Below are 14,348 nucleotides of genomic sequence, written 5' to 3' on the forward strand. Positions count from 1 at the left end.
TTCCCATGTGGCAGCATTCTCTGCTATTTCAGTCCTGGCACCTCTCTATACAGCTCTCTCAAAATCATTCCCATCTGCTATAGTTGAGCTAGTTCAATAACCAAGTCAATGCAAATATTTGTTCTGAGAAATACACAAATTGGCCTTGACAGATTTCAAACATCCTTTCATCCACCTTTCATAAGTATTCCAGAGGTAAAGGGAATTTGTTGCGCTCTGAAGAGACAAGTGCCCCAAATCCTCAGGTAACTATTTTCCTGAAAGTTCACAGGGAAGCAGGTGTACAGCTATTGTAAAAACCTTTGCTAATCTGGAAGCCTTCCAGTAGGAGAAACAATATGGCACAATTTGCAGCTAATTATGGAATGACAGTCAGTGTAATAACTGGCATCCTAGCCTGATGAGCAATTCCTGCAATGAGATGCTGATACGTTTTTGAAATCACTCGCTAGAAGGGACAGGCAATTCAGAAGAACTGAAAGTAACTTGAAACAACAAGAACAGGTCTGAAATGCTTATAAGGAAAATTCTGGGCAACCACCTCCCTCGAGCAACAGCTTCTGCTCTTTCACTCCCTTGTTTCTCCCTTAGAGAGACATATTTGCTCTACCAAATAAGATTTTTAGGTATTCAGTGAAGACAGCTGAAAACATGACACGAATAGCCTTACTCTACCAACAACAGTATGTATAGAAACTACGGCTTTGAATTTTGCTCACACACAGATTCCTAAAATTAAAGAAAAGGAATTACCAAGACAGAACTAGGAAAAGGAAGCAACTACGACAGATGAGGCACAGTTCGCTCTCAGCTGGTCACAAACTTTTCTGCCCGTAGACTCTGACTTCCAGTTAGGAACCTCACTTCCAGCTACACTCCCCTTTCTGGCTGCTGGGGAGCTCCCTCCCCTCCGGTAAAAGCCACTGCTCCGGCACGTGGGCAATCCCCGCTCTCTGCTCAGGACTTCCTCTGTCTCTTCTTGCACCGACAAAAAAGGTGGGCAGGGTACCGAAAAGGCCCGGAGTACCCAGCTAGCTCTCACTCCCCACCTTTCTCCTGCAGGACAGGAGAAACAGGAGAACTCCTGAGGGAAGTTAATCTCGCCACGCTCCCACCTCCCGAGAAGACCAAATGGGAGAACTCATCCACTCCCGGGGAGGCAGGAGAAAAGCAAGAGAGCCTCACTCGCGCCCTCTCTTTCCCGTCAGCAAGAGGGAGCCGCCAGCCGCTCTCGCCCGCCTCCTCCCCACCAGAGCGGGGCCCAGAGAGGGAGGGACCACGGCCGCGCCGCTCCGCTGGCAGCGAGGCCGGCCCCGAAGCCGGAGCCGGAGCTGCCGGGCTGGGGCACGGCCGTGGCCTTCCCCCTCCTCGGCTCCCCGCTCTTTCAGACAACCCACGAGGGCTCTTCCTCCTGCTCCCACAACACGGCCACCGCCGTGGGGCGGGACCCGCTCCAGCGCTTCGCCCCAAGCGCCTCCAGCCGCTCCCCTGCCCCGTCCCCGGGCTGCCGGGAAAAGGCAGGGCGCCAGGCGGTGCCGCCCAGTGACAGTGCCTGTACCAGTACGTACCTTCCGCAGGCTGCGGCAGGGAAGCCGTGCTCCCGGGAAAACATGCTGGGCTGCTCCGCTGAGTCAGCTCCCGGCTTCCCTCCTTAGCAGCCTCCTCTACTCCTGCCTCGCCATGGAGAAGGGCACAGGACCCCCTCCGGCTCCCGCCCCCACCCCTCCTCTTCCTCCCAAGCGGAGCTTCAAAGGAGAGACAGCAAAGGGCACCTCACAGCTGGGACCGGGCCCCAGCCGCGCCGGGGCGGGCAGCGGCAGGGGGAAAGACGGAGAGGAGGAGGAAGATGAGACAACGGGGGATGGGGTGATGACTTCTGCCCCTCCTCCGCTGTGGAAGATTAGTTACCCCTAGATTTCCCCTTTCTGGGGGATCCATGGATGGTGCACAGCCTGCAGGAGCGCTCTGCTGGGACAGCCGAGCCGAGGAAGCTGTACTCCGGGTTGTCAGCGGTGGTAAGACAAGCAGTATTGGACAAGGACAGCAGAGGGGTCCCTTATTCAACTCTGCCGTAGAGTAAGATCTCTCCCCAAGCTCTCAGTATCCAGTGGGAAAAGTGAGCATCAAGGCAATCCTCCACAACTTCCCATTCCTTTCAAGGGAAGACTAAGAAGATACCAAACCCAGTAGCCTCTGGTATTTGGAGCTGAGGTACATCAAGTGCTACAGAGATTTGGCTCTATGTTCCCCTTATGAAATAGCTCACTGATCTAACATGTAAGCTATTGTCTAGGGAAGCTCAAATTTTGAGGGGTTAGAAACCCCTTAACCACATGTATTTTCATTCACTCATCGATAGATTCCTGATAAAAACTGAGGATGAGAACATGATTTTCCATTGCAAGAGTATGCATATACTTGTGTTTAAATATGAACACAGAGCTCTTCTGGACACACTTTTTTCCTGTGATTCCCAATTTTATTCCACAGGATAATGTAATGTTTCCTCTTTACATCAAGACTTATAAAGGCAGCAGCTACAACCTTATGCCAAGTGTCAGCCTCACACTGGGTTTGTTCTAACTCATGAAGGGGACAGTAGGAAACAAAGAATGAGAGACAGAATTTGACAGAGGAGCCAGAGAGCTAGGAAAAGACACAAAGGAAGAGTGAAGGCAGAATGCAGAGAGACCAGAGAGAAAATATGAGATAGCTGATATAGATGAGCAAAAAGAAAAATAGAGAAAATGAGCAGCTACATCAAAGCTTTAGGGATAAGAGTGCAGCAATTTTGTCCTAATGCTTTCTATACATTCTACTCATGAAAGACCTGGATAGAAATTATTATGGGGGCTTCAAGGGTCTGTGCGTGAGAAAAGAGACTGTAAGGAGTAAGGAATTAATCAAGGTAGGTGACAACTTTGTATGGATGAAGAAAGGATCCACTTGCTATTTTTAGGAACTTGCATGGAGGCCAGGTGTTTCTATTTCTTCTTGTCTACCTCTTTTTTTTTCGCAGCAGATCTGATGCCGGAGTATGGGCTAACTCATACAGCCCACCTCCTCGCTCCAACCCAAATGCCTCCCAGACCGGCACTGAATACAGCAGCTGCTCTCTGCACAAGCAGTTCTTACTCATTCACCTGAATCTCTGAGCAGAGATGTGACCGGACCAAGGCAGAGCGCCAAGCTTGCCACTTCTGCTACATCCAGGAAAGAGGAAGAGATGTTATTTTCTGCTATTAGAGAGGGCTGCCAGCAGTAACTACTGCCCTCCCCCATCCCATTATCAGCAGCAATAGCTAGCCTGGCCATGGTGAAAGCAAAGTATACAGAGAGGCCCAGGCCTTTTGGCCATTCTTCAGTATCTTGCCACTACAGACAAGAGCCAAAACTACACTGGGCCCAGCTTTCATTTAACTGTCTCACAGCTTTACCTAACCTCCTGTGTAACTCCAGTTATGTACAAAGCCCTCAAGACCCACCAGCAAACAATTACTAAGTACCCTAATTACTGTTCTAATTTGCCTTCTTTAGCAATAATCATATGAATAAATCACTTCCATATGTAAGCAAATCAAAGGCCCCCTTTCCCCTTACTGTTCCTCAACTTATAATCAAGCTAATTGTTACTATTGACACAGCTGATGCAACAATATCACCTAATGGAAGCCTTTAGTTGTACTAAGTAGATTCAGATCCTATTCATCTTGCATTCTTATTATGACGAATTCTGTGTACTTGTAGTCTCACATTGTAATCCATATATTTGTCTGTATTTGCATAGATCACTACGCATTTTATAGTTATTGTGTGTTTTAGGGACTGGCACACAAGTTTCTGTTCTTTCAGGTATCCTTGTAGGTATGTTAATATATGTATTACGGTAATTGGTGTCTATACCTTTTGCTATGTATTCACCCAGTTTTTGTTAACAGAACTTTTTCATTCTTGTAACTGCATTAGCATTTTATCTTGCTCACATAGGAAAAGTCTGTATTAGCATTACACAGAAATTGATGTCTGCAATTTTATTAATTATTTGAGTCATTGTAAGAACATCAGAAGCTCCATAGAAGCTGCGCAGTACCACATAAATAGAGCAGCATATCCTTCAAAGGTAAACTCTTCGGGGCAGAAACTGTCTCTTTTTCATGTATTACTACAATATTACACTCAGTCGTCACAAACTCATAGATGTACCCACAAATAGAAACATACATGTTTTCATATCAGCTGTTTCCACAGATCTATGCACACAGCTTCTAAATATAGTATTGAGTGTGCACAGACAGCACCTCCCACTGCCCACTTGGACTCATCATGTTATGCCAAAGGTTAACAGAATCAGGGTGGGATTCCTTTGAGTCTGGACAGACCCTCTTTCATGCCCCTCCATCTCTTCAGTTTGTCTCATTTCCTACACAGACATCCGCTCTCCCCATCTCCACACTCTCTCTCTCTCTCTCAATGCAGTATAGCACAATGTCTTTTAAAAAGCATACAGCCACTTTCCCTGCTGAGGCTGAAACTGCCCCAAGGTCCATCCATTACACAATGCCACGCAAGCAGCAGAGAAGATCTGGATCAGCTGTCTTTGCTCCCATTCCTTCTAGATGCAAAATATATTTAATTGGCATTGCAGGCAAGACGAGAATAAAAGCAGCTAAGCTGTTCATCCCCTACCTGAGCAAGGATCTCTCATCCCCAGCTGGTGAGCGGATGGAGACAGGGAACCCAGCTGCTCTCCTTTCCTTGCACTATCAATTATTCACGTAGGTTGCAGCGTCCTCCCTCCCTCTCTCCCCCTCCCTTTCTCTTCCGCTGCCCCCACCTGCAGATGAATGGAGAGCGAGCAGGTCGGTGCTGTCATACTTGAAACTAGAGATCATTGTCGATCGAACAGCCAGCCTGTGGAGCAGCTGGGCTCTTAAGCAGAGAAGCTTGGTCCTAGGGGAAGGGGCCAGACTGTTAGCTCCATAGGTGGAGTATGGGCAGCTCTGTACACCCACATCCTGCTCCCTGCACTTCTAATCCCAGACCTGCAGGGATGACCTTTAAAAATGTGAGGCTTTTTTTCCACAGAAAAGCACATGGTTTTAGTCCTTTCAAGTATAATGACAGTTATTTGGTGACAGTGAACTGGGTCATGCGGATTCATGTGTATAGATCAAAGTAGGAAGGGAAAGTAGCAGACTGGAAAAATCTGAAAAATTCTTACTTAGTACTGACTTAGTCACATAGCAAAGGCACTGAAAGAGGATAATCTGAGGGGACAGGATGACATAGTACTTTCTGCAAATGCTTTTGGTAATCATGAGTCATGAGACTAGCTGTGGATTGGAATGATTGTTCAGTCGCAATTTTTGTAGATAATTAAAGAATTTCCTATGTGGTACCAGTCTTAGGCAATGGTAAAAGGAGTTTTGGCAGACCTAGGTGAAGGCGTTTAAAGCATTTTGCCTTTGTAGAGGGCTACTACCTACAACTGGGTGGGTGCTTTAGATCTGTCTCAGAGCAAAATTAGGTTTAATACCCAGGTCAAACTAATCACTCTATTTTGCACTGGAGTAACTCAGCCTGACTCATTCTGGTCCCATCAGTCTGCTGGGGGACCTCCTACTAGGTCATCTCAAACATCACAGTAATTTCTTCTGTTAATTCTTCCCATGACCATAGCCATGGCAGAGGAACCACAGAGACCAAAAAAAAGCATACCAGGGTGCTCAAACAGGAAGTCATAATTGGTTTTTCTGCCCTATTTAACTTTTCCCATATTTTTAAAAAATATCTGCAGGAATTTTACCAGAAGTAATAAAGAGTTTCCTGAAGTTAGAGTAAAAATAAAGTGCCTAATGAAAAATTGTTGGTGTTGCAATCTCAATTGTCAGTAAGACTCCTAAAAACCGGCAACTTTTTTTAAGAGGGCACTGTGATTGTTTGTGTCTACAATTGTTTTTAATTATGTTCTTGTTTTCAAAACTTCATAGATCAAGCTTTGTCAAGCTTTTCTCCAAAATTATGCAGGCTGGAAATGCTTTATTTTAAAAAAAGAAAAAGTCAGCACCTTTTTGTTTTCACATGAGCATGGGAACCAACAAGTTCTATAGATGGAACAACCAATTTCCTATGGATTTGTTTCCAGGTCTAAGAACTCTGACTGAATCTACTGGAGCACTTACAAGACCCTTCTCTTGTGCTGAATCTTTGATGAGGTTGACTTTTCAACCTTTCCCTCTTTTGGGACATTTATGGCAGGTTTTTTTTTCTGGTTGACCATTTTAATTAAGTTTATAGGAACCTTTTACCTGAGATAAGAGAACAAATTCTTTTTGAGATAATTATAAAAGATATATCAAAGAAATAATCATCAAATTATCAAAATATAATTTTGAGAAAATTATCAAATGAACAAATTATCTTTGAGACCTCGATTCCCTAATTTTGGCAGAAGATAATCAACTATTCCAAAGGTTACTAAGGGATAATGGTGTACAGACACACCCACACAGACTGGCTAGAATATGTTTTGTTTCCAGAAAAGTAGGCTAAGAACAAAGTATGGTAAAACTCAACAAAAGTAAGAAAACTGGCATTGTAAATATCAGAAAAACAGTCATGTTTGGCTTTTCAATAAACAGCAGATATCGATATCTGTATATCTACCTACAGATATAGGAGCATAAACTTATGCATTTTATTCTGAATATCAGACTCATACTGGACTTATTGCGTCACTGTTCTGGTATCTTACAATTTTAAATTAGTACTATTCGTAACCTGATTAATAAAATTATAACATCCTGCCATTTCTACAAGGCTTTAAATCACTCTTAGATTATAAACTGACTGGGCCTTCACATTTGTCTATAAGGAATCTAGAAGAAATTGTTTCCATATAAGTACTAACACCTCACGTTTCCTTGCCACCTTTATTTGAAGATCTCGCAATACGTTATTGATACTGGTTCCCATTATTACCGCTATTCCACATACGGATAAACTGGCACAGAGAGACTAACCCTCGCTGTCACCCAGGGTCAGGAAAAGGAAACAGAGCTCGGAGTCCGTCAGTGCAGTTGCATAAACAGCTTGAGACGCCTACGTGCCACACTGACACAGGACAGTCCCACTCAGATCAGCCAGCTGATCTGGGCAACATCCTGAATGCCAGTGCTGGTGCAATGAAGGGCTCTGGAATAAGTGGCCAGGGATGGAAATGGGATATGGCAGGAGACTCTTTTTCGCAAGCAACAGTATTTTAAACTGGCCCATGAAACCTCAATCTCCTGGCAGAGCCCCTAGACAACAACTCCATTTATTTTCAAGCTTTGAGCAAAGTTGCCTGCTAGTAGAACTTAATGATATGAAAAATATTTATTAATTTATCTGACTGTCGGTACTGTATGAACTGGGGGAGATTTTGGCAGTATAACTCTGGATATTTGTCAACAGGGAAAATTCGTATGGATGGAAATTCTGGAATTACTTGCTTATTTCAGAGATGACTGCAATGGCCACGATTCAGAAAAGAGGAAGCAGTTCCTCCACAGAAGTGACTTCTAGGTTCTCACATATGTGCACAGCAGAAGGACAAGAGGTAACATTCAGGTTGCACCAAGGAAAATTTCAGCTATGTGTAAGAAAAAACCGTTCCTCCTATGAGGGTGGTTCAGTACTGGGAAGAAGTGCCAAGAGAGGCCGAGTTATCTCCATTCTCAGAGATCTTCAGCAGATGTATGGACAAGGCCCTCAGCAACTGGTTCAAGCTTTGAAGTTGTCCATTTTGTGCAGGGTAGTTGACCTAAATGAGACCTTTCCGTCCTGACTTATTCTATGGTTTTACTCATTGCATGTGAATAAAACATATTTCACCTGTGGCATGAAATGTTCAGAAGCTCAGAGTTCATTATTTCAGTATGAAATGTAAGAGCTTCAAGTTCTGCAGTGTATCAGATCATAACGAAGTTGAAATTCTTCATCACCAGTTTCCACCCAGAAGTCACCAAGTTTTCTAATAATTCAGCAGGTAAATATTTTCTTGGCATATGTGAGAGCACTCTGAAAATCAGAGAGAGTTTGTAGCATCCAGCAAGTCTTGCCCTGAAAGTATATCTCAGGTGCTCAACAAGAGGATCACTCAGGCAGATGGAGATGTGAGGACAGCTCTAGTAGAGGAAGGCACTCTAATAAGCCCATATTTTGCAAACAGTAGTGCATTATCTATATAATAATCATACCTAAGAGAAAGGACTTAGTTCCTGGGCTTTACTGCACAATTAACTTCATAATTGGCTTTAACTAATAATTTTAACAAAGAAAAACTTTCTTTATACTCTCAGTCAGCTCAATCCCTCAAAAGCAACAACATATGGACATACAAAGCCAGTTCATGTCCATGAATTACGTGTGAAATCAAGGCAGAGAAGTGAAAAGATTTCCAGGGTCATGTTAAAACAGAAGGATGGACAGACTTTTTTGACAGCAGAGAGGCAAGTCGTTATAGTGAGGAAAGGCTGAAGAGCACATAGGTGAAGACACAGGCCTTCCCTGGGTTGGGCCAACAAGTTTAACAGTTTGCAGCAATGAAATGGTATTCAAACAAGGGGAATAATAGCAGTCTAATCCAAACAGAAGGACAGGGTGCACATGCAAAGTTTTTGTGCTATGTATGTAGCCACAAGTTTCCAAACTGGCACTGGGACTGCTGGAAAGATACACGGGATGTGGAGGAAGGGAGATCAGACGTGGAGAGATGCAGAGTAGGTGAGGACAACAGGGGAATGCCTGGATGGAAAGGCAATTGTACGAGTAAGTTTCTTTTTCAGAATTAGGGATAAAGCTGCTCTTAATTTCTCTGAACCAGCTGGGATTATTTCCCACAAACTTCTCCTGTCGGCCTTGAAACCCTGAAGGGAGCAGAAGGAGTTAAAGCAGCCTGCAGTACAAGAGGTGGCCGGGAGCGGCCCCTGCCAGGCCACCTCAAGCTGGGGAATCCCTGGCTGTAGGACACCATCAGCCCAGAGCCCCCTCCTCTGGCAGGAGCCCCCTCCTTTTGGCGGGGGAAATGAGAAAGATGCCGCGGCCCCTTTAAGAGCGGGAGCAGCTGCTCATTAGTGTGGACGGCACGATCCACTGCGGCGCGGGCGCGGGCGGGGAGCAGGGAGCATCCGCAAACTATGGTGCCCTAAAAATGTTAGGGAAACCCAATAGGACATATACCCCGAGGTACGAAAGTTCACTTATAAATACATGGGGGGGGGGTGAGGGAGGGGGTGGGAGTTCGTGCAGCTAATTTCTTAGACTTCATCAACACCTGAAATGTTGTGAAATTATGTATTTCAGTGAAACATTTCTATTCTTTTTTTCATCGAAGAAGGCTGCAAGATAGCTCAGCAAGATCTCGGCCCTATTTGCAAGGCACAAAATAAGAGTCAGTCCCCATTCTAAAAAAAATCGTTCTCCAAGAGACCTGTGATGAGCCAAGGGATTTGCTTAAAGTCACAGCCGAAAGGTTTGTAGCAACTGGAAATTTAACCGAGATTGCCTGAATCAGAGTTCAGTTCCTTAGTTACAAGAACAGTCTCCTCTCTTCTCCTTTCCTTGCTATTAACCCTCAACAGAAGAAAAGCATGAAATACAGTGTCTTTCTTTGATTACGGGAAGGGGAGGACATTGTTACTTACTTGAATCAGGAAAGTAAAGGAACACAAGCAATTGCTCACAATTACTGCCTTAGGAGAATTTCATCAAAAAGCACCTACCAATTATTCCACAATGATAGGCCACCAGGAAAGTGCAAAGATGGTTTATGCAGAGCATTAGGAGACAAAATAATGGATCATTTATTTGTTAACCAATAAGGACACATAAAGAATAAGGAGGGTCTAGTAGTTTAAGTATGTATGACAGCAGAGAACAGCCGATACTTGCTTTGACAAATACTTGGCATATATAATGTGTTAAAAAGAATCACTCCATGATATTCAGTAAGAAAATGTCTACCACTTAGGAACCATACACTAACTCTAAATACCCAGAAAATCTATTAATGAAGAATGTGGTTGTGTGAATGGCTAAATACTTACCCTACTGTGTTTGTACAGTATGTATCACAATAGGACACAGTTCCAATTGGCATGTGTGGGCTGTACAGTACAGGTGCACATATATTTATAAAATACATAATATATTCTGTCTATCAGCCCTGCAGTAAAAACTGAATCTATGGCTTAAAGTTTACTTATTACAGAGAAGTCCTCCCTAAACCTTTTACAGTACCGTCAGACAACATGTCTCACAAAATAGTGTTTCCAGATCAAACTTAAATGACAGAACAACTAAGGAAAAATGATTCTGTGGACCATTTTGTTAAGCACCTCACTGGCCTGGATAGCACTAAGAGGACAAACAACTGTGCACCACTGGAAAATCAGCCTGCATAGAGAACTATGGATAGTAAGAATCCAGTAAAATTCCTAGACTGCAGGGAGCTGAACTGTTACAACAAAAAAATCCTAGTAGATTGCAGTGAAATTGGCATGGGTTAAAAAGCATCCAGCCATTCTTAGACAGCAAGTGATCACTTGGCTGGAATAGGAAACATCCAGCAATTTCTAAACTGCTATAAATTGTAGACCTGAAATAAAGAACGCCAGCAATGCTTCAGTGACACATAAAACTGAGAACAGGGAAAATCCAGCAATCTTCTAACAGCAAGTAGAGCTGCACAAACTAAAATATAATGAAAGGAGGGCAAGATGTTTACTTCCTTCTCAAAGAATATTAAGAATTGATAAATATACTGATATAACTGATGTAAATATATTCGTGGAATTAAAGGCAAAACTATAATCAATAGTGGGACTCTACCAAAATGAGGAAAGTTAGATTTGTTAGACAGTAAATATTTATAATGTGTTAGCGCTCAAACCCCAGCTGGCTCAGTGTGAATGCTATGGAGAGAACTCAGAAAGGTCAATAGCTAAACCAGAAACTTTAGGAACAGCAACAACAACCAATTACTCTCTCATCCTGAAGAGTTTTGCATAGGCATGTGAAACGTGGGAAATCGGCTAACCACAGCCTCTTTGTTTATAATGCCAGTATTTCACCTATCACTCCAAAACAGTAATATTTTTTCCCTTGACTCATCCAAAGGCATACATCCAGTGTTGATCTGGAGAATATCAGGTTTTATTTTTCATCTTTTTCTGTATGTTCTTCAAGCTGTTCCACTTCAGTTGTCTCTTATTGACCTACCACGAAAACCTCTTACTATGGCAATTTCTAGCCAAAACTTCTCCACTTAGACAGCTGCAATTCACAAGAAGCCTTGCTTTTGTCTTTGTTTTGTTTGGAAACATGTCAGATTCTACGCTTCTTGTTTGACCTATGAGTTTCAACACAATCTGTAAGAAAAACATTCAGCCTGCAAATTAATAAAATATAAAACAGAAGCATAAAAAAATCACCTCTGAAAAGATATTTAGAAGTGTTTTAATGACTCATATGTTGGTCTTAATTACATTAAATAAGCCATACATAGTTTGTATGGAAATGAACATACTTCTGCGTCCTCCAGCCCCATGAAGAAGTGTATTGATCTGGTAGAAACTCATGTTACTGGTGTCTTGTACTTGAGGTTTAGAATTTCAGAAATTGTGACACAGGCTTAACAAAGTTCACTGTAGCTGGGCTGCCATGCAAGGACACTTCAGGGTAGGGTTGCAAAGGGAAAGCAGCAAGCAGAAGCAAGAGATGCAGAAAACTGTAGTACTCAATGTAAGAAAACACTTGCCAGGGATTTTGCATAAATAAAGATCAGTGCATCATTTGGCCTTTACAGTGCTCATAGGAAATTGAACAAATAACCTAAAGGCTACAATTTTTCTTCACCTCCACACATTCCTCATTCTGCCCTATCCCCCGCTTTGCAAATATCATTTCAAGAACAGCAGGTGAACATGATATTGCCAAGGAAGCAGAGGAGTCAGCTCTCATCGTGAAGGCCCTTTATCTTCTCTTCAGATGGCCAAATGTACATCCCATAGCAGTGGCTGAAGGAGAAATTTAGGAAGTCTTGATGATGGTCAAAGTTGTTGCTGAGTAGCTTGATGAGCAGGAGAATCAGGGTAAAAGTAGCACCACCATGTATCAAAGACTTGGAGACTTCATCAATATCAATGGAGACTTGGAGACTTTGTCAGTATCAACGGATCTACAACCAGGTGTAGACTGGAAACTTGTGAGAGATCTGGGTGTCACACACTGCCACATTTTCAAGTGTGAGAAGTAAAGGGTCACGTAACGGTGATTCTGACAAGAGTCTATCACCCCTTCTTGTAATCAAGCGAGACAAAATTTGGAGGAAGCAAGAGGAACAGAGGAGGCAGTGGACAAGAATATATACCTCATCAGTAGTTCCAATATATTCAAAGAAGTCTCTTCAGCCAAAACTACAAACTCCCATGCACCAAGTGTCAATGAGACACTAACTTTTCAAATAGTTAACACTGTCTCCTGAATCACTCTGACATCTTTCATCTGCAAGGAATTTCACAGAACAGTCTTATGAATCAGAAGTTGCCCGTAGCCAGTAGACTTGACAACTCTTCTCAAGAAACAGTGGCACCATCACATGGATCATCTTTGGCATCAAATATTACTTCAGTCCAACACAGATGTCCATAAACTATGACCACTCTATCCTGAAATTCTTCCTTCATGGGCAGTCTTCTCATATTCACGGAAAGATCCTTTGCAACCAGTTATCACTCTTCTCATGAGCACAGACATGATGTGGAACAAGCAGACATTTATCACCATTAATAAATTCTGCCAAAGCCATCATTTCAACTAGATATACATTTAATTCCACATATTGCGTGTCCTGTTTTTTTGTCGCCTACGGTGAACAAGAAAGCGCTCTCTCAGCAATAGCAGCCTTGATAAAACAGAGTTCCCCTTTACAAACAAAAGGAGTTGCAGTATCACTAGTGCTGCTGCCTCAGGAGAAAGCAAAAGTGGTGTATTGCTTTCACAGCGCTGATTTACAAACAGCAGCCTGGTCTGGCAGTGATGTGGCACGGTGCTCTTTATAAGACTGTTCCTGCAGCTGATGGCTGACCTTGGAAACAGCAGTTCACCCCACAGGAAAAAACATCCAAAACATCTTCATAATGCCATGCTAGAATGTACCAGGATAACAATTCAGATGCCATACAAACTGCAATACTACAGGGCATGATCATGGCACATACCAGAAATGCATTATGATGTGCTCTTGCTAATTTGGCAGTGTCCATTAGAAATGCAAATCCATCTCAGAACTGGATAAAAGCTGTACGTATCACTAAATAAATTGGCAGCTTGCACGTTGAGGAACCATGCCAAAATAAAAGCTCTGTTCTTTTCAGCTCATGTGTCTATTTGCTTTCATAAAGTAACAAAGAAAATGCTCTTCCTCTGACCCCTGTGAATGCCTATTTGCACGAATGTAACCGAAATGTAACACCCTTTTTTCCTGAGGAAGAAAAAGGAACCACATCAAGCTTCCTCCTTCTGAAGCGTGCTACCCTTATGGCACATGGCTGGAGTAAAACGCAGTCAAAACTACTGCTAAAACTAGCGTGGAAACAAACAGTGTTGCCTTTGAATGAAGAATATCTAACGAAGCAAAAAAAGGATCACTGTTATAGATCTAGTTTTCCAGCAAAAACGGCCTTTATTAAAATAGATTTTACTAATTGTTTTTGTATTTATTTCTTTTCTTACCAAGTTATCTCTCTCTGGCCTTCCATACTTCGATTGTTGCCCTGTGGCTTTGTGTGCTGGTTTTGACTGGGGTAGAGTTAATTTTCTGCATAGTAGCTAGTATGGGGCTATGTTTTGAATTTGTGCTGGAAACTGTGTCGATAACACAGGGATGTGTTCGTTACTGCTGAGCAGTGCTTGCACAGAGTCAAGGCCTTTTCTGCTTCTCACTCACCCCACCAGCGAGGAGGCTGGGTGGGCACAAGAAGCTGGGAGGGGACACAGCTGGGACAGCTGACCCCAACTGACCAAAGGGATATTCCATACCGTATGATGTCATATATGCTTTATATGCTCAGCATATACAGCTGGGGGAAGAAGGAAGGGGGAACGTTTGGAGTGATGGCATTTGCCTTCCCAAGTAACGGTTACATGTGATGGAGCCCTGCTTTCCTGGAGATGGCTGGACACCTGCCTGCCGATGGGACATAGTGAATGAATTCCTTATTTTGCTTTGCTTGCGTGTGCGGCTTTTGCTTTACCTATTAACTCTCTTTATCTCAACCCATGAGTTTTCTCACTTTTACTCTTCT

General features: G+C 43.1%; 1 protein-coding gene and 1 long non-coding RNA gene across 3 annotated transcripts in view; one reads left to right on the forward strand and one right to left on the reverse strand.

Moving 5' to 3' along the window:
• LOC142088728 (rap1 GTPase-activating protein 1-like) overlaps positions 1–4,787 on the reverse strand; it is a 45,461-nt gene extending 40,674 nt beyond the window's left edge. For both annotated transcript variants that reach the window (XM_075164367.1, XM_075164376.1), the window contains exon 1: positions 4,687–4,787. The gene's annotated coding sequence lies outside the window, so the exon portion shown is untranslated. The remainder of the gene's footprint in view (positions 1–4,686) is intronic.
• A 4,352-nt stretch (positions 4,788–9,139) lies between these two features.
• On the forward strand, positions 9,140–13,745 carry LOC142090611 (uncharacterized). The gene is made up of 3 exons (XR_012676606.1): positions 9,140–9,228; positions 9,346–9,514; positions 11,958–13,745. It is a non-coding gene; the product is annotated as an uncharacterized LOC142090611 (long non-coding RNA).
• The last annotated feature ends 603 nt before the right edge of the window (positions 13,746–14,348 follow it).

The sequence above is a fragment of the Calonectris borealis genome, chromosome 1, assembly GCF_964195595.1.
Source record: "Calonectris borealis chromosome 1, bCalBor7.hap1.2, whole genome shotgun sequence".
Classification (NCBI taxonomy): domain Eukaryota; kingdom Metazoa; phylum Chordata; class Aves; order Procellariiformes; family Procellariidae; genus Calonectris; species Calonectris borealis.